Source organism: Sabethes cyaneus, chromosome 2 (assembly GCF_943734655.1).
Source record: "Sabethes cyaneus chromosome 2, idSabCyanKW18_F2, whole genome shotgun sequence".
NCBI lineage: Eukaryota > Metazoa > Arthropoda > Insecta > Diptera > Culicidae > Sabethes > Sabethes cyaneus.
Genome location: NC_071354.1, coordinates 220,174,210 through 220,195,068, shown reverse-complemented (window position 1 = coordinate 220,195,068; position 20,859 = coordinate 220,174,210). Strand labels below are relative to the sequence as shown.

The 20,859-nt window shown below is 38.2% G+C and overlaps 1 protein-coding gene across 2 annotated transcripts in view; it reads left to right on the top strand.

Moving 5' to 3' along the window:
- LOC128734115 (putative ferric-chelate reductase 1 homolog) overlaps positions 1-20,859 on the top strand; it is a 96,465-nt gene that overhangs the window by 60,080 nt on the left and 15,526 nt on the right. Inside the window, exon 1 of one of the 2 annotated variants that reach the window (XM_053828138.1) lies at positions 17,377-17,487. The exons of the other annotated variant lie outside the window; for it this stretch is intronic. The gene's annotated coding sequence lies outside the window, so the exon portion shown is untranslated. Of the gene's footprint in view, positions 1-17,376; positions 17,488-20,859 lie in introns of those variants that run through there. 2 annotated transcript variants of the gene reach the window in all.

Here is a 20,859-nt window from a genome sequence, read left to right as displayed (position 1 = left end):
TATGCCAAAAGCTTACTAATGGGTTATAATTTATTATCTGAAAGTTTGAAAAGAATCGGTCAATTAGGTAATTTTCTACAGCGTTTCTTTCGTGGTGCAATTTGATGTGGGACACCCTTTACTCCTTAGTACGCTTCTCGAATCTGGTGCCCGTGTCAATTAACATATGCTCTCTTAATCGAGCTAGTACAGAAAATGTTCTTGGAACAATCAAAACATTCTTCCTAATTATTCAGACTGGAGCAGGGATGGTTCAATCAGTTTGACTCATTTGACATCACCGTTCCTAACAAGGTTTGAAAAAGTTGTACGGGAGTTGTATGTTTGGGAAGTTTTTATGTATAAAGAATGCCTCTCCACTGGGCTACTCGGCACCAATTCATTGTGCGTCTCGACAAACGCAAGTCGTCTTCAGTTTGGGTGAATTATCTAGCAGGTTGATCACCTCTATTCTTGATGCCGTTGGGGTACTTAAAGAGAAGGGATTTCACTGCACAGTCGTCCGGCGTCTTTACGCCGTGGTTGGCCTCCCACACGGGTAGAAATTTGATCTTCAAAACGAGCAAAATGACTCATGATTCCCGGTTTCTAGTTCATGATTTATGAAAATACACCATGAATAAAAATCATGATAACACGAGCTTTTTGCAGTACAACACAACGCAAAATCATGAACTATTATTCATGATTTTGTGCTGTCTGATATGGCATGTCAGTCATGATTTTATGATTTCATTCATGGCATCAGAATAAATTTCTTTCCGTGCAGAGTGTCCTAACTTTTAACCAGGGGTGCGATGGGAATCTCTCCAAGTAGTACCTGCAACTGGTTCATACGCCTACGCCACTCTCCGCTTTCCGTTTGTGCTCTACCAGAAACAGTCCGCGACTCTTTTCGTTCAAACACGGCAAGTGTATGTATGTAAGTTACAGCCTCAAGACCGCAGAGGACTTCCGGTCTGATTTGCGTTGTGAACGACGTCAGCTGTTTAATCGAAGCATCTTGCGGAGGTTCGATTTCCGGTATGGGTGCATCATTGAATCTCCTTACTCACATTATTGTCGGCGGTGATCCCAAATCTTTGAACTCATCAACCACTTCCAGTTTATCGCCGTCAGTAGTCACTGCTCGTGGGAGGCAAATAAATGATGTGGAATGTGTGAAACGGCAGATTCCAGTTTGACTTGCAAGGCTTATGTATGTTTTGTTTTGTGTTATTTTAGTATTAATTTGGAATTATTTTTGTAATTTGTTACATTTTTGTGCAGTTTTTTGTCATACCTCCTGAGTACCCGATCTTACTCAGGGTTCTTTTGTCTCTCAGCCACTTGTACACCAATAAATTGTCCTCCAGAAACTTGTATTTCCAATGGTTCGTGTTATGTACGAGAGCACATTCGTAGCATATCTTGCATTAAAACCCATTTGATGCCGTCTTGCATCGTTATCGACGAAAACGGATTGCGAAGGTTGTATGTATGAGAAAATAGACTTATTAGAGAGTATTCAGCAGTCTTGGTTTTGTGGTTTGCGCCATCGTCGGCAGTTCGTATGAAAATAGGACAAACGAGCTCAACTTCGACTCCCGATCTTGTCAGTTGTTTTCGGAGAAAAAAAAAGAGATTTCGTTTTTTTCCGATAGGTATCGGTATTATATTATTTTCATCGTGAGCCTTTTCGTACATTCGAATAATTCCCAAATCATTTCAAATACAATAATTCGGACGAACTTAAAATTACAGAAAAATGGAATAATAACAGATGAATCTAAGGTATGATTTCCCACTAACAGAGATTCTCTGTGTTATGACTGCCTTAGTTTTTAAACGTGTGACTGAAACTTTCTGCCAAGCCACTTCATTCATTCGTTGGATTCACCTGAAATGTCACTGCGATTATGCAACGGAACCAGATCTGGCATTGAAATGCTAATGTTGAATGCGATGATTGCAGCAACATTTATCAGCAAGGATGTGAAAGTGTTGTTTTTCATTTACTAAGTCACAGTGATATTTCCAGCTAATAGACATTGAATTCATTATTAAAATTGAAAATGTGGTCTTATTCAGCGTTCAAATCTAGCATTTATTTTAATCACTAGTTTCAGTTACCAACAACTAAGTTTTGACCGATTAACATAGATCCAAAGTGCTACCGTAGCTACGATTACTGTCACAAAAAAACCTTGATTCCATAGCATCGATGTTCAGTTCATTACACACTCACAACCGCGAAACGGTGTTCTATTTATCTCGAGCGAATCAGTTCCCACGGCGTTGATCATATTATATGTAGGTATAGACTATAGTTTTTTTCTACTTCAATCATTTGCCTTCAACCGTTCATGTATCAAGAATACGGCGGCGCTGTTGGGGGCAGCCCGCCTGCCTGCCCCGGCGATGCTGTGGCTCTGGCTGCTTAGAGACCACCTTGCTTTTTATCGCCCCCGTGACATGCGGTTTGGATTATGCATTATTTAGTTGCAGTTACTTTTCCCTTGCTAGTGAAAAGCCATGGCATTGCTAGTATGCAATAGTTATTTGGGTAGTAACATATACGTGATAGGAAATCGTGTTAAACGCTGGGACGAAAGCGACAGGTTGCGAATGTGATTCGTCACGTTCCATAATTTTATGTGAGTCATTTGAAACAATTGTGCGAATTCTCCGGTGCTAACATAAACGTAAACCAGTATAGGAGGATTGATGGTGACTTTTAGAGTGCGGTCAGGTGTTGAAAACCGTAAGTCAAGGATACGGTCGTTTCTAACGTTAATACAATAAATTCCACTCTCTTCGGCTTAGTGTCTCGTTTTATGGCCAGTGGCGTTCTCCTGTTGCTTCCTTCGCTTCGTTGGTGTGTAGCGAATAAAACTTTAATGCGTGCAGACGTAACGATTTGACCATTGGAATACGCAATTCTTACGCAGAATAAACACTTCAAGTGTGTTCTCAAAAATATTGATAAACTTTTCAACGACTATTAACAGTAGGTACAGAAGAAATCAGGCTCAGAAACTCATCCTAACTGAAACGAAAATTTATTTCGTGTAAGTTCCTCCATCAGAAACATAGGATAATTATCTACCCTCTAAACGGTTAGGAAATGTTCATTACCTGCAATTATTTGTTTTCCCATAAGTGTTAATGCTAAACACACTATTAATTCCACACATCTGTTTATTTTCAGGTTGGTATTCCGGAACTTGATGAGGTGTGAGTGTGCTGCGTAGCGCTTTGATTCCACCCCGGCATCTACATCTACTGGCTAAATAAGCTAGGAGTAACGGTCCGTGGCTGTGCGAAAATTGATTGACCTCAACAAGGTAAGGCACTTCCGAGACACACTGAACTCGGCGGTCATGAAGCAGCCAGCGCTTCAAAGATAAATTCTTGTTCACGTCCTATCACATCGTATCGGGTCGCGCTATCGGAGTGCCACACTTTTACGCTCGGTTGGCGTTTGGTGCGATGTTGTTCGAGCATAAAAAAATCGCATCTATGTACTTATGTACGAACGGCGCGGAACGTGTGTAGGTAGATTGCCGTCAGGTCCTGTGCCGCTATGCGAAGCTGCTTACCTACCGGTCAAGCGTTAATCTTAACAGCAATCCACTTAAGTCGTGGTCGCTGCATTCGGTACCTACATTATGTTTGACGTTGTTTTGTCGTTCCTTTTATGGATTCACGGTAGACCTGTCGGTGGTGGTCCAAATGGCAAGCCTCTCCTGACTTCGATAGTCATCATCCGCGATACTACAGTTCCGCGTGTTGGCAGCTAACACTGTCGTTTTATTGATCGAATAGCAACGCTCAGGCCATGCCTGTAGGCTCGTGCCTTGAATCGATACGTCCATCGTCGTCGTCGTCGTCGTCGTCGTCATTAGCCAGGCGATGCCGGTGAAGTGATGATTGGCTAATAAGTTCACGTAGCACGCATAAAGTGCAGCGGAACAGATTTGCAAACGTGTGCGCCTGTTGATGATTCTGCTCCGTTGCGTGATTATGTCCTCCCGGCAAAACGTTCGTTTTATTAGCTGTTGCTTGTTGACTGTGGAATAGAGTACGGTTTGTTTGTCATTACGTTGATATAAAAAAATAATTTGCTTTTCTTCCGAGATTAAGCTATAGATGAAGACAGAAGCGCGGCGGGCAGAAATCTTTTCTCTTTTCAAGAAGGCGCCTTGACTCGTAAAATATAAATAAACACATTGTAGGATTGAAACATTAATTTGTTTTATATAATAGTGTTCATTATTGCGTTCAAAACGCTTTTCTACGCTCTTTTACTTAGCCATCGAGTTTAAAAGAATTGCCAACGCAAACTAAATTTAAAGATGAGTTTAAACTTTTTGAAAAAATCATTTTAATTGATTTCATAACATTAGATTATTTTATTTTTATTAAGTTTAGAAACTTTTCAATTTCAATGAAATGACTTTACTTTGCTGAAGCATTTTTCTTACTCTTGTGGTTTTCTCTTTTATCACCTGGTACCAGCCGCACTTTCTATGAACATAAATTTTGAGCGCTCGTAGGTCATCAACTATCATTGTGATAGCTGTGCATAATTTTGTAATGTGCAATATTATGTACGTCGTCTGTAAAAATAATGTTTATTAGCATTAACATATGATGGTAGACACATCATAGATACCACGGCGTTCAAAAGAAAATAGGCCATTAACACGGTTATTGCCAGTTGGTTTGTGTTGCCATCCTACACCTCTAAGTCAGCTTGCTCATATCAAGGAAATAAACTTCTTTAACGACACTTCCACAGTGAACGTAAATCACAGCCGGTACTGATTTTTATGCAACATATGCCCAGTGGCGACCATTTTAGGAGTATTTCGCTTCATTGGGACTAACCGGAAATGTTCCGAATCGCTGGAGGAAATGGTCAGTAGCGAACATGAACAAAAACTTATCATGCGACACCTCAAATTACGCTGGAATTAAAAATTGAAACAATGGAAGTCAGATCAACTACGTGGCACCACGCTGGTTATATCTAGACAAGTTCCGGAGACATCCGGGAACACCCAGACAAGTGGCCAGTTTCGTCCATGAACAAAAGCTTATCGTGCGATACCTTAAATTGCACTAGAATTCAAAACCTAGATCAATTGAAGCTAAATCGGCTAGCTAGGGCCACGTTGGTCATAACTAAACATGGTTGGGGATGCCGGGAACCCCTAGGAAACGACCAATTTCGAACATGAACAAAAACTCATCATACGACACCTTAAATCACACTAAAACTTTTAAAATAGATCCATGCAAGCCAAATTAAGTACCTAGAAACACAAAATTCTGTTATCAAGAATATACCACATTGTGTTATTGACTTCCCTAGGGGTTCCTGGAGTCCCCGACCATGTCCAGATATGACCAACGTGAACCTAGATAGCAGATTTGGCTTCTAAATGGTGTCCACGGTAATATTGCAACACACTCAAATTGCTCTAGCTTTAGAACCTTTGCACAGTGGTTCAAACAGCGAAATACGTGATCGTTTGATATAGCGCCGAAACGTGAAGTTTTTCGCATATAGTACCTTTAGGAACATTTCTTGGTATAACAAGCCCCTTCTTGTGAGAGAAATCTTTGGGTGATTAATTCCCTTAAAGGTGAGATTCGAAATTTATTTTCTCGTATATTTGAGATACAGGTTTGGTACTTTTGGCAAAGCTGTAGTAAATATTAATACAAACAACTTTGTCAAAGACATAATACTTGTATCTCTTAATGGAAATTGTCTATGAAGCGTTATTCATGGACAAACCCTTTAAAACAGTTTTTAAACGCTGACTTATTCTGGTCAATTTTTACGTGTTCATAGTGTTCTAGAAAGTTGTTTATCTTGCTAAAATAAACGTTTCTGTAGAACATTATTATATGTTATTTTTTAAAGTTTCCGAGATTTTGAGCTTTTTTGGTAAAAATAGTACTTCTTTGAGCTTAAATCTGGAGTGATTCGCGATAAGGGCGCAACTAACAAAGTGTGAACAATGAGAAATATCACTGTGATAATTTGCCAGTACATTTTCAAGTCATAATTTAAATAAAAGTAACAAAAATCAAGTTTGAAGACATAATTAGTGTAGAATAAATCAATCTTATAATTTTACAACAATACTGCATAAAATTTGTGCATTCAAGCTCAAATTCTAAGTTTTATAGTTGAACCCCTTGGAATGAGCCTCAAAGCATTTTGATAATGAGATTCGCCCAGCCCTGTTTCGCCTTGTTTTGATTTTTTTTATTTAGTTTCGCCTGCTTACAATGCGCCTGTGTTTTGAAAACAACACAGTTTCGCTCTTTACTATCGCCTGTTTACAAAACGATTTGCAAATAAGCCTGTCACTTCATAACAATGCGAGGGGCTAAACTGCAAATTGTCTTTTGTTTTCATTAAACACTTCTATCGCCCATCACTAAAAACTTGTTTTAAATAATTCTTACGATAAAAACAGAAGAAAGGATTCTTGTCAGGGATATTATCAGTTTTTTTAAGGCCGATGGTGTAATAAAACGATTTGTTTACAATTTGCCAGTTGAGCCCCTATCGCGAATCACTCCGGAAATATTTCCCAAGGTGGTAAATGGTGGCAGATCAAAAAACTCCTACTTAAAAGTACAACAAAACACCTGTACAAGCAAGTGTCAATTGACTGTATCTGTTTGTATCCTCAAAAGTTATAGTTGTTTAAAAAATCCATCTCAGTCATGTTTACAGAACAATTAATCTGTACTTCAGATGTAATAAACGCCATTTTGTTTACCATTTTTCATCAAAAAAGCTCAAAATCTCCGAAACTTCAGAAAATCACGTATAATAATGTTCTACAAAAATGTTGATTTTAGCTAGATAAACAACTTTCTAGAGCACTATTAACACGTAGAAGTTGACCAGAATAAGTCATGGTTTAAAAACTGTTTTAAAGGGTTTGTCCTCGATAATTTCCATTAAGATTCATAAGTATAGAGCTTCATAGATAATTTGCATTCAGAGATACAAGTATGGTGTCTTTAACAAAGTTATTTGCATTGATATTTACTACAACTTTGCCGAAAGTACCAAACCTGTATCTCGAATATACGAGAAAATAAATTTCGTATCTCACTTTTAAGGGAATTAATCACCCAAAAATTTCTCTCACAAGAAGGGGCTTGCTATACCAAGAAATGTTCCTAAAGACACTATATGCGAATAACTTCTCACTTTGGCGTAATATCACGCGATCACGTATTTCGCTTTTTGGACCACTGTGCGTTGGGTAAAATCAACTGTAAATGTACTAGTACCTACTGCAAAGGAGAAGTTTGATGTTCCAGTGAACCTCCGAAAACAGAAAATGTCGAACTTTACCAAGAAATTCTTGATTTGGCAAGCAATTTGTTCTTGTGAAAAGCGGAGTACACCTTTCGCGACCCCAGGTACCATAAACATAGACAGGAAAGAGTGTCTCCAAAAGCGATTTCTTCCTCTTCTGAAATTTCACAACTGTCCCACGATCTTTTGGTAGGATTTGACTTCATGCCATGCTGGAGTAGCATAAGGCAAATAATGTCGATTTCGCGCCGAAAGATAATAACTTTCATTGAACTAGTTTTTAAATTCTAGCGTAATGTTAGGTGTCGCTTGATAAGTTTTTGTTCATGTTTAATGCTGCCTGTTTACAACAGTCCCGAAACAAACTTTTACACTCAAGAACAATTCATTGGTAAAATTCAAGTCACTTGTGGCGTCAGATAGGCGCAATGCAACAAGATAGGCTTGCAACTTGCAACGCGGATCGCATGGGTTCAAATCCAGCAGCAGTATGTGATAGTAAGAGTTTTTTAAATGGTCTTCTTAATCACAAAAAACGAATTTACAGAAGTTAAGGAGTATGTAGAAAATGGAAAAGTATAAAAATAGAACTTAAAGTGCTATTTTATAAATTTTTGACAAAGTTTCTTTAGAAGCTGCTAAGCGTTCTATGCTGCGAACTCAAGGCGACTTTAAAGTTCGGTTAATTACTTACAAGTAAAGCTGCTTAGCAACACGAAGAATAAAAATGTAGTTTCAAGCATGTTTATGGTTGTTTTACGCACAAACAGAAATGCTATTTTGTTTCAAAATGGAAAGTATGATTGGAATGACAATATTTATTGTTACACCAATGTCAAATTCAAACTTGAAAATACTTTAGTTTCAATTCAAAACTGTTATTTTCTTGATTGAAATAGAATTTCGTTTTGAAACAACAATATTTTCAGGTTGTAATAAAAATATTTTACTAAGCCTTAAAGCAACCATCATTTTGTTTGAAACAAACTGAAGTTTTTTGGAGTGGAGAACTCAACATATGCGCAATATGTTGATAAAATGAATGACATATTTAACCAGTAAATGCGGTGTTGCAAAATTAAACATTGCAAATTCGGCTACCGTAAGGAAATGCAGCTCCACACTTAATAATGCAAATCAATCGTAATTGAAATCGCGCTTCAACAGTTACAATCGAAACAATCGACAATCGGCACAAGTCTCCACTCGAGAGCGCAAAACATTCGATTCAGCCGAATTTGAAACAGCGCCTGCTACCTTTGAGGCGTGAAATTAATTTACACCATTCGAAGCAGTGAAAATGTTCACGGCTTACTACGCTGTGTGTACCAAACGTGACCAAATTCGCTAACTAAGCTCGCGTTGCTTTTAACCCATGCTTTTACGCAAGCGTTCTTCTAGATAAGCTCGAAAAGAATTTCAATTGGATCTCCACCGACCACCGCTGCCTACCAGCACCAGGCCTGGCCAGCGTGAACTATTCACAACGGGCATGCAATCATTTTTTACTTCTTCCAACACTTCTGGTGCCCCCATTGGATAAACCTGCATATCGTTCTTAGCTGGAGTGCCTATTCCCGATATAATTATGGCTTAAACCTCTTAGAACAATGCCTCATAATAACGCGAACTCTTCAAAGCAGCAACTAAGGTAACTGCCCATGAGTGCGTTAGATTGGAATGTGTGGCTGTTCAGCAACGGCAGTACCGCTATTTTACGCATAAAGTGAGCCAATCCTATTCGAATGCTTCACTTACCAAATGCCAATCAATTACCAGAAGTGCAAGGTTTTTTTTGTGAGGCAAACCATTAAAAATGTTTTAAAGTTACCAAACGGTTTGTTTCATTGAACGGTGTATTTTGATTATCATTTGATATTTATTTCAATTGTTGTAAATATGCTTTACACTATCAATGCAGCACTTTGCTGAAATTAAAAACACATCACAATAACTAGAGACATAAAAGCTAAAGACAAAAGCTCTGTTTATCTCCTTCGGATCTCAAAATGAGTAAATAATTCAAGTAATTATCACATTGACTGGCGTGTCTCCAAACCTCTACTGCGTTGTGTTGTTACCTTTAGGTCCGCTCAGAAAACCATTGATTTCTAAAAACTGATAAAGCTATTCATCTTCGGTATAATGTGGCTACTGGTAGGTAGGTATACCGATACCGGTTTGGAAGTTATTTCTCGAGGGAGATGCTTATAATTAGCACCTCGAGCGGCCAACACATCAGCATACGATACGATACAGGCAATCGGGGGCCATCACGTAGCGGAATGGAATGCCCAACGGTATTGTTCGGTTGAAGAAGTGCATAGTCGGTCGATAGGTAGGTAGGTAGGTAGGTAGGTGCACCTGCACAGAAAGCAAATGCGGATAAAGCGGCCGCCACCCGCCGCGGCCGATCCGCCCGTCCTAGGGCAAACTAACAAAACCTTGGCAAAACTTGCAGAATTTAAACTGACGTACATAGATCAAATCTGGTAGATATATTGTATTTTCAAACTTTAAACTGGCGAACTTTTATTTCCGGGAGCAAACTCCCATAATTCACGTGATTGTTAAGCCCCCCGTACGAAGACGCATATCACGGTGAGCAGCTGTGAAAGGAAAGGATATCGCATACAAATGAGTCAACGGTCAACGACGAGACGCCTGTAGGTCACACATATTGCTATCAAATCAATAATTCGTGAAAGAGACTGGCGGAAGTCGAAAAATGATTGTCCGCTGAAACATGTTGAGCCGATTACATCAGCCGACCAAATCGGAACAATAATTTAAACGAAAAAAATTGACATTTATTAAGTTATTATTAGTTTGCGAACTTCTATAATCGCTCACGGTGCCACCGTGAATTGCTAATTAATTAGTTACTACTATCGAAACGAATGAAAAACTGGAAGTATGGTTGGGCAATGCCAATGGGCATTCAAAGAACTCTGCTGAAAAAATAATTGCACAAAATCATGGAACTGCGAAATGTCAAACATATTTTAATATTTTTACCGACACATTGATGTGTTTCAAGACATTTTATAAAAGAATATAATTATTTCGCATACAGAATATGATCTTCTTTTTAGTGACATCAAACTTTGCAGCGCACAATTGCTAGTGTACAAATGAGTTGCTAATGTTACGGTGTCGCTGATTCCAAGATTCATCAAATAAATTTCTCATACCAAAGAGTGAAAAAAGTTTGCATTATGGGTCCAAAGACTTAAAAACAAAAAGCAAAACAAAAGAGCATCCGAGGAATATGATATGCTGTTTGCCACTCATCAGTTGGACTAATTACGATTTGCCGTGTTCTATGAGGTTTACTTCTAACATAGAATTTAGCACAGGATCGTAGGTATAATGAAACATTATTAAAAGACGATCAAATAGCTATTAGAACAAAGAAGAACAATGTTTTTCGCAATGATTGGTTTAACCTTCAGAACTAATGCGTAATCCCTTAAAATTGGCATTTGTTTTTCACTCAATTGGTAAAAGTTTGGCAAATGATCAAAAATGTTGCGTTCCGGATCCACCATATGGTTCACGTAGCACTACGTTAGTTAATTTTTGCATTAAAACTTATAGATTATTATATACAACTTTTTACTCGACTTTGACTTATTACACACAGCGCCGTAGCGTGGGGTTGGCCATACTGGCCCCCATCAAGGGCGCTAGCTCTTGGGGGCGCTAAAAAGGGCTTATATTCAGTAATGCATTAGCAAAAACTGTACGGATTTAAGCAATTTTTAATCCCACGTTATCAGTTGATCAGTTGACAGCTATGGCGAAAACAGTCAAATAACTGTGCTTGGTGCTTTGTTCGTACTGCCAGCTCCACCCAGTAACGAAGAAGTAGGACATGGTGAAGCACTTCGTACCTACTGAATAGAACCAATCTGGCATTTACAACATCCTTCCCAGCGAGAAAGCCGGAAGCGTTGAACAGAAGCCTAGTTCCGAACGCCCGACAGTACTGCGCGACCATAACGTGCAGCAGAAGCTGAATATTGAAGAATGAGAGTAAGGTGGTCTCATCGTTCCGCAGCTAAGGTTGGGAGATCTGAGCAAACGGCTAAAAGGTGAAGAAGTACTTTGTCATCTTATTCGGGTGCTCCAGTAGATACTGACTGTGTCTGAGTAGCAGTCAATCGCCTAGAGGACCGCTGAAATTCCTGGTGAAAAAATATTTTCGGCGAAATAAGATGTCGTATTCATAATGGATGACGAAAACTACTTGACGTTGGATGGTAATGACCGGCAGAGGACCGAGTACTTTACATCCCCAACCAAGAAGGCAAGTGATGACGTCAAGTATTTCTTCCGCCCCAAGTTCCCGAAGATGATCCTTCTGTGGCAGGCGATCAAGCCGCTGTTCTGTCGTTCGGGGTTTACAGTGAACAAGAAGATTCGAACATATAGAACGAAATACTTACCGGAATCCGGAAGTTGCCGCCTTCATCAAGAAGTATTGTGTATGGGATGTGGTCTTTTGGCGGGCCTGACCTCGGTCCATTATCCTAAGAGATTATTGGAGGAGATGAACCGGCTAAAGATAAACGTTGTACCGACGATCACCAAATCTCCCAACGTCCCCCAACTGCAACCTATAGGAAATCTCTGAGCGAAGCTCAAACGAAGCATTTACTTCAATTATGTTGTTTCCAAAATAGAGAAGGAGCTGATCGCCAAGGTCACGAAAGAGTTGAATAATATGCCAACGTCTAACTTTTGATCGGCCATTTGAAGGTTCTGGTAAATCGCTATACACTCAAGTACTTTTTTTACACGGTTTAGTTTTTTGAGTATTAAGAACGGGGTAACTTAGAGACCATTCATTTATTTCTCAATACATTTGGGAGTAGCTCGACATTCCTCACGTAGATTGTAAATAGTTCCTTGGCTGCACCGTTTTCGAGTAATCGAAAAAAACAAACCGTGTAAAAAAAGACTTGAGTGTAAAGCCATTTGGCAGGGCTTCGAAATATTGTTATAGAAGGCTTAATTAACATAAGATTTCAGGAAAATCTGTTTCATTGAATTAGCATGTGTGTTTTTTCATCGCCATCCGAAATGATTCCATTTTTCTAATATAGACGGTAAGTGCAGCGAAATGTTGGATGAGAAACGAATACGAAAAAATGATAAACCTGAAGAAAATACTGATTTAGGAAACGAGGGGCGCCAAATTGGGCTTCCGTCAAGGGCGCCGCAATGTCAAGTTACGGCTCTGATAACACATTTCAAGCAACGTAAAAGGGAAAACAGTTAAGAAATAACATGAAAATAATACCTAGTCTCTAACTTTCCACACGATTTTTCCGGGGTTCTTCAATGTCCTCCAATGTCCTGCTCAGTATATTGTCAAGACTGAACAGTAGAGTGTCCCAAAATAGCATATTGTCAGAAAACCCGGGGGCTCACCCCTCAAATGATAGCTTAGGGTGTCACAACAAAACTTTTATATGACGTCAACATTGGTTGCCGCGATTTAGGGGTCGCACATTTGAGTTTTATGAAAAAATGGCATTTTTCAGGAGTAAATTCAAAAAAATATTTTTAGAAATGTTAAAGTAGGTGAAAAAAGGTACTTAACTATTTTTTTCACAATCATTGTGATCTGATACATTCATAAAAAAGTTATGGTGGCATGTCTGGAGTCATATTTGATTACAAAAATTTATTGAATTTGGCAAAAATTTCAAATTTTCGAAATTTCATTTAAATAAACGTCAAAACAGGGTGTTGAAAAATATCTCAGAGTAACGTAGCTATACTGTATAGACGGAAAATTTTATGACGAACAACTTTGCCGAAGAAAGTATGGACGTATGTTCAAATTTCGCTGAAATATTCACGTTTTTCTGAAGGCGGGACCAAACATATTTTCGCAATTTTCAAATTTTAGTAGTTCCACGAGAAAAAGGTAAATGATAAAACATGAAGTATTTATTCTAAACGTTACCTACGTGTGACTGTTAATATTCGGCAGGGCAGTCTTCGGAGAAATTTATCAAGACTGAAGTTTGATGTTTTCCCGACGTTTCGTCACTTTGTTGGTGTCTTTTTCAAGGGGTACTGTGGTAAAACACCTGCGTGGTTACCTACGTGTTTGATAAGAAGAAATATGCACCTTCCACAAAATTTAGCACCATTTAGGCTCAAGAATCACTTTGAAAAAGGGCGTTTTTTTTAATAGGTACTATGTTTGAAAAATCGTTTCTCCCGAAACCAGGGTTGCTCCAAAATGGTACCTAAGCGCGAGTTGTAGAAAATTGATTTTTAAACCTGAATTCAATAAATTTTTGTAACCAAATATGGCTCCAGACGTGCCACCATAACTTTTTTATGAATGTATCAGATCCCAATGATTGTGAAAAAAATAGTTAAGTACCTTTTTTCACCTACTTTAACATTTCTAAAAATATTTTTTTGAATTTACTCCTGAAAAATGCCATTTTTTCATAAAACTCAAATGTGCGACCCCTAAATCGCGGCAACCAATGTTGACGTCATATAAAAGTTTTGTTGTGACACCCTAAACTATCATTTGAGGGGTGATCCCCCGGGTTTTCTGACATAGTGCTATTTTGGGACACTCTACTGAACAGTTAAATTATTTTATAAAAAGAATGAAGCTTGCTTCAGATAGTATTGGATCAAAAACAATTGCGTGTATTTCAGTTATTTATTATTGAATTCAAGATCTTTTCTTACCCAAATATAGTATTTTCTTCATACTTTAAAGAAAAAATACGGATAAAATTATTCGTCATGGTTTCGAAGGAATTCTCGAACTTTTCCTGTAATATGGCTCATTAGGCGGCGCACACTTTCTTTGTCCATTGTTTTGGCTATCTTATTCCATCAGGTCTTCATCTGATTGATGTCTTTGACAACTTTTCCCTTTGCTTTAAGTCTCCTCTTCATGATTGCCCAATATTTCTCAATATGGCGGAACTGGGGGCAATTGGGTGGGTCAAGGTCTTTCGGAACAAACTGGACCCCTTTCTCTGCATACCATTCTTGGACGATTTTGCTGTAATAACAGCTTGCCAAATCTGGATAAACCATCACGGGATGGTGCTGGGATCGAATGAACGGCACAATTCGTTTTTGAAGACACTCCTTATTCCTTATCATAAATCATAATAAATAATAAATAACCGTTAAATTTTAATAAATAACAAATTTAAATTTGCTTGGAACATCCCCCCGAGCCGTTGGCTCGTTGCCAAGTAAAATTTTTGACCTGGCATTTGCCCGAAGTCAGCCTTGACATAGGTTTCATTGTCCATCAGACGACACCCGTCGAACTTGGTTAGCACTCGGTCGTATAGCTTTCGAGCACGGATTTTGGCTACACTATTCTGTTTTATAGTTCGGGTTGGCTGTTTGCTAGCTTCCCGGAGTCGAATTCTCCTCACGGTACTATGGGCAGTACCGAATTTTCTGGTCGGTCACGGTCCGACAGGTTGGGATTCCTCTTTATGGTAAGTAAATCATTTAGAAAATTCAACCAGCTCTTCATAAAGTGTAGAGTTTACATTTTCCCGCAGTAGTTACGATTTACAAAACCAAACTCATCGTTTTGATGCTGTCCAATTCTTTGCTGTCATAACCGAACGTACAACAACTTCGTGTTTTGTCTTGACCTTTAATGAGGTCAGGCAAATAATTAATATTTGATAATGGCAGTTTTTTTGCAATTGGCAGTATGACGGTAGAAGCAAGTAATAAAATAAAGGTTTTGGAGGAGCGCAAAATTAGAGAGAGTCATTGAAGAGCAACGTTTAAGAAGTTGTGTACCACATCTTTTGCCAAGGCTGGTGGATTCGTGGAACGAACCAAGGAGAAATCGAAACCAATTTTAACCTTTACGATTTACGTGAAGTTTGGGATTTACACAGTTTTCGGATTTTTACCTGAATATCAGAATTTACGCAGTTTTGATTTAAGCGGAAGGTAACCATCGTGTAAAAAGTGACTAGAATTTACTTGTTTTATCTGTTTCCTTTATGTTTTATCAAGTTTCACGAGCGAAGATTATTCCACAGTAGCTGACTCGCATAGGCATGTGTCGTCTGTGCTTGGGAATTTGGAAAATCGTGCAGAAAATGTATGGAGCACACCTCCGCACTACCAATTATTTTTCATTACTTAGCGATTTAAATACGATCTTATCATCCAGACGAGAATTTCTGATTGATTATTGCGAAAACCTTGTTAATTGAATCTTGTTAATAGGGAAGAGTTATAAGCTTTTAAAATAAACCCTTCTTCCACTTTTAGATTTTGATTTTGCATCCTTACCTTTTTGTGGCCTTCCAGTTGGCCTCGCGGTACGACACTGGTCCATAACAAGCTAGTTCGAATCGCAATCGGGAGATGCTATAAGATCTACTAGGAACGTAGCACTAGCTCCAGAATTATCTTGCCTTCTCACAGCTGGCCGCGAAGTCTGTAGTATAAAAACAGAAGGTCAAGTTTTGAAAAGCGGAACGTAGCACCTCGAGTTTGGTTTGCTTAAAAAGCAAAAAATCTCAAACAATACTCCACCCTATCTCACAACGCTGTGTCTTTAAGGATAGTTTAATAAATTTAGTATCGGCTCAAACCCCTTTGATGTTTTTTGTTTTTTTACCCTCGCTAGCCGTCAATTATTGCCCATCATAAACGCAACGTATTTTCACCGCACGTTTGCGTGACTTTGATTGTTGTATAGACGAAGTCACATGGCGTTATACGTTTGTTTGATTATTACGTTAATGGCAAAATAATAAGGTACGTACTATTTTTAGACCTATTGGAGCGATAGGTTTGACAGAAGTGCTGTTCCAAATATCTTTTGTTCAAAATTTGTAGTACCAAATTATTATTATTAATGTTCTGGTGCGTTAACAAAAAAAAGTGAAGCAAAAGGGAAAGGAAGGCAGTGTCTGATGGGAAGTATGACTAATTGGATGAACTGGAGAATTTCGATATAGAATAAAATATATTGGATTATGCCCAGGCAGCTGGGGCTCGCACCGACGCTCTTTCCGTTGCTCCCCGAATGTTTTACTCACTAAACTACTGCCGCCCGTTAGATTAGGTAGCGTAATATTAAGACTTGTCGACTATTATAAATTCATTTCCATTTCAGAGTCGAATGCCAAAATAGGCGGTCTCTATAAAAAACAAAAAAATCCATCTATTCAAAATGAATTCATTAAAATATGCACCACCTCTCTCTAAGCAATGCATCGAAAAATAACTTGAATCGAAAAAGGAATCTTTCTTCCAATGAACAATTTGCTGCCGGCAAGGAGGGGAAAGCACTTTGAATAAAATTTTACAGCATTCATCCGTTCAACCAAAACTCTATAGTCATCGAAAAAGGTCTCAGATCTTATTGTATACATTTGCTATTTGAATACATTCCTGACTCTACCGAGTACCAAGAAATTTTTGTTACCCTCAAAATTCTTAGACTTTTTCCAAGTTTGAAATGTTACTGCATGAACGTTCGAAGCTCATGTACAATATACAGATATTTTATGGCAAACGTTATTTTATTGGCCTTTGAAAATTTTTTATCAAATGATGGAAATGTTAATTTGTTTTAATTTAAAGGAGAGAAGCATAAAATATGTCAAGTGATCATTAGGCTAATTCGGGTTAAAATGGTTAAGATGAATTTTACCACAGCGGATTTGAACTAAACTTTTTTCAAGCCAAGTCGTGTACACTGATGGCCTCGATTATCGTGAAGCTAATCACAATGTGTAACTAACTGAAACCATGCTATGCAAATGCTATGGATGGCTACCATTTCCACTTGAATTTATCCTTTTCTATGCACACTCGGGAAGAGAAAACTTCTTCAAGTCTTCGAAGCATTATGCAAAGAGCTCTCATCATCAGTAACATCACCACCACCGCAAACGGGAACAGGTGGTATTATATTTGTAGAGCAATCCAGTAGAAAATAAACAAGTCATGAAATAATTGACTGCTGCAGTACGTGTGCACATTGCAATCCGTGGAAGTTGAGGACTGAATTCTCGGGAAGAGCATTTTTCCGTCAGGCGGCGGTGGCAGTGGTGGCAGTCAATCAAACTACATCAATATGTTGGCGTAGGGTACTGCACGTAAGTAACTGAATGGATTGGATACTGTGCACAACAATGAAAATGCCGCACCAACAACGGCAAGTGTAACAACAGCAAAGAGAAGAGGCATAAAAGGGTCAGTTTTACTGTAGGTTCGATGTGCTTATGAAACTATTATTCTGTACGAACGGCGAATCAGGTGCCTGCCTAGACACAGCCAGTGCCAGTGGTATGGGAGAAAGGTTCATTGCTCCAATTCGAAACCGTCCGCTTATAGGCCATGTGGAGCCACTGAATGCAGCTACCCCAAGCCCGATTGTTATGTTCGCTACAAGCAAGATTTATTATTCCATATAATTTTACGTGCGCAATGTATGAATTTCTCGATAATGGATCTACGCTTGAACTTCATGTTCGCTGAAGAGTACAGACCGAGAGGCGTGTTACTACTCCTCGTTACCGTCTGGAGTCATAGAGTCGAGGCTCGGAAAATTGAGCGCATTGTCAATAATTTCATTTCTGACTCTGATGCACCCCGTAGAGTGGAGTGGCTGGTAAGCTGCTTACACTATAAATATGAGCACCACACGTGCAGAGGTGCAGGTGAACTTTTTATTCCGCTCAACCACCCACTACGGAATGAGTAGAACTGACTGAAAACTAATTTCTTGTACTGGGGGGCGGTCGTCTCGGTCGATGCTAACCGTCACGGAATCGGTGAAATTCAAGCGGAACATTAGTTTTTTTTCAACAGGTATATGACATGGTAAAGTTCAAAATGTATCAAATTACTTCGTATGCTCGCTCTGGTAGTGTCATTTATCTCTGACCTGGTAATGATATCGAGCACATAAAGTGCATAATCATGTTGATGTTTTGAATCTATAATTGGGCTTCGAATCAATTTGACCTTACAATTATAGCTATCGGAACTAGTTTAGGAAATTTGATGCTCTGCTGAAGCTATTAAGTGTCACACAAAATACGCAGACTTTTCCAGTGTCTAACTAAACAATTTTTTTATTTGATAATAAATATATGCTTTGTACGAAATTAATTATTCGTGGTCACTGGGGAATATTGCGGCACATGTATAAAAGTCAAAATCAACTAACCTAAAATTAGAACAGATTTTATATTCTTACCAACGTTTCAACTCTATTTTTGTAAACTTCTCCAGGGACTAAAAATATGGAATCGAATCGTTGGAAAAACTATAAAATATGTTCTGATTTTTGTAGACTAACAGCGAACGAAACAAAAATATCAAAGTTCACAGTCGGCGAAATAGATTCATTTAGCGAGAAATGTTCCTGATAAGTAACCAGAATTGATAACCACACCGCATCGCACCGCACCATATCTTACATCGCTAGTGCGAATTTTAGAGATGACTTTCCGAATCAATCATAAATTGTATTCATTCCTTAAAAAGTTTGATGAGGTGGCTGTGAAAATGGGATCTATTTCGTCTCTAATTTGTTTTTCCAAGTCAACTAAACTGGTTTGAACGTTGTTGATCTTGAATGGAGGCTTATTGCCCCGACGCTTTTTGCTGAGATTTATAGAGTCTGTGAGACGATAGAGTTCAAATGTTATCAATAAAAATGTATTTCAATAGACAAGCGTGGCACTAAGTAATACAATCATGGATTGCTTTCTATATGAAAGACACTTTCTGCGTAAATCAAAACCATGTGGATTCCAAAATTTGGGTGAAAACCGCGGAAAATCGGAAATTAGCGTAAAAAGAAATCGCTTAAAAAGCGACTTAAATGAATATTAAAGTGGCTAAAGATATTGACTAAAGATATGAATACGGGACATATGCGTGACTTTTTGCCAAATTGACCACATAAAATCACTTAAACTTTTCATCTGAATGTACTTTTTTAAACAGTTCTACGTAAATAGAGAACTTCATGAAACATTGTTCGAAATTTCCAGATAAAAATCTATGTTGCCTGCAGCGTTTCTCTGAGCGTTTCATCATTCAACTCACACAATAAAAAATAATCAATTTGGGACACTTTTCGGTATGGTTGCTGTCCTGTAGGTACCTGAAATTAAAGAATTCTGTTCATTAATTTCAGGTTTCGTATTCTACTAAGACGCTCCAAAAACTTCAGTCACTTACGCTCATTGAACTGTACTGCCTCATAGAAGCAAAATTTGTAAATAGGTTATGTGTGTGAGGTTTATAGAGTAGAGTGTAATTTACAATCTTTCTGAATAGAGTACCGCACTGCGACCCTGCTTTCCGAGATGGTTGGTCATCCGGGACAGTCTAAATCTAAATCCGGGACTGTCCCGCAAAATCCCGTTTGGACGTCTGGTCAGTGTAGTTCATACAAAAAAAAAGCATATGCAATAGGATGCTGATAGGGCAGAATGAATTGTAGCCTCAAAACCTTTTTTTAAATGTATTATATTATAATTATTGAACCCATCTAATGATTTTGGAATCGGCATATCAAAGAGCATAAAAAAATACAGTAATGTTCCGATTTTGTCAGCCCCATGTTGAATTTTGGGCTGGGGAATAGGGAAACTGACAAAATCGGGAAATTTTTTTTTTTATTTTTTTTTCGTAGTATAAGATTTAGGACCTTGCAATATCGAGGACTTCTACTAAAAATTTAATTTTAACCCTCAATTGATCAACCGACAGCTCAACGCAATCCAATCAACCGGGCGCAAAACACTGGTCCAGAACCTTTTTTGGTGCGCGTTAGTTTTGAGCGGGAAAACTTAGTTTTAGATTTATAGAACCTTTGGAAGAGTTTCTTCAAATTAAAAGTTCTATCGTTTAGTGAAATACCAATTATGATTAATCGCCCTAAAAGTGCAATAATTTTTTTTTATTTCTTCAGTTTCAATATAACACATTAATATGCCTTAAAAAGTTTTAGAGTATATTATTACAAGAAATTTTGCTGAAGACAGGAACCTTCTATCTCTTCAGGCAAGTTAGAAAAATCCTGTTTATCATACACGAAAGATCGTAAAAATTAGTTTTACTATGTAGCTGTTTTTGTAGTTGTTATATGACTTTAAAAAGTTGTGCGAATAATAAAAATACACAACATTGCTGAATATAGTATACCTCTATCTTTGCTAGTTTAGCAACTGTAGATCTTTTAATATGAAAATACCCTAATTATGACCCCGAATTACTCGCAAAAAAGGTATCATTTATAGGAGATATAGTAGGCATAGTGTAGAGTAGCAGTATATATAAGAGTGACATTTACTGTAAAATTATTAGTAACCTTCGAGAAGCGGACGAATAAACATTTTATAAAGAATTTCCCGAAGTGTCTTCTACAATTTCAGAAGTGGGATTATTCTCCGTGAGTGCCTTCAATCAACGATGCAGAAATTTTTTTGAGAACCGAAAGCTTATCGGCA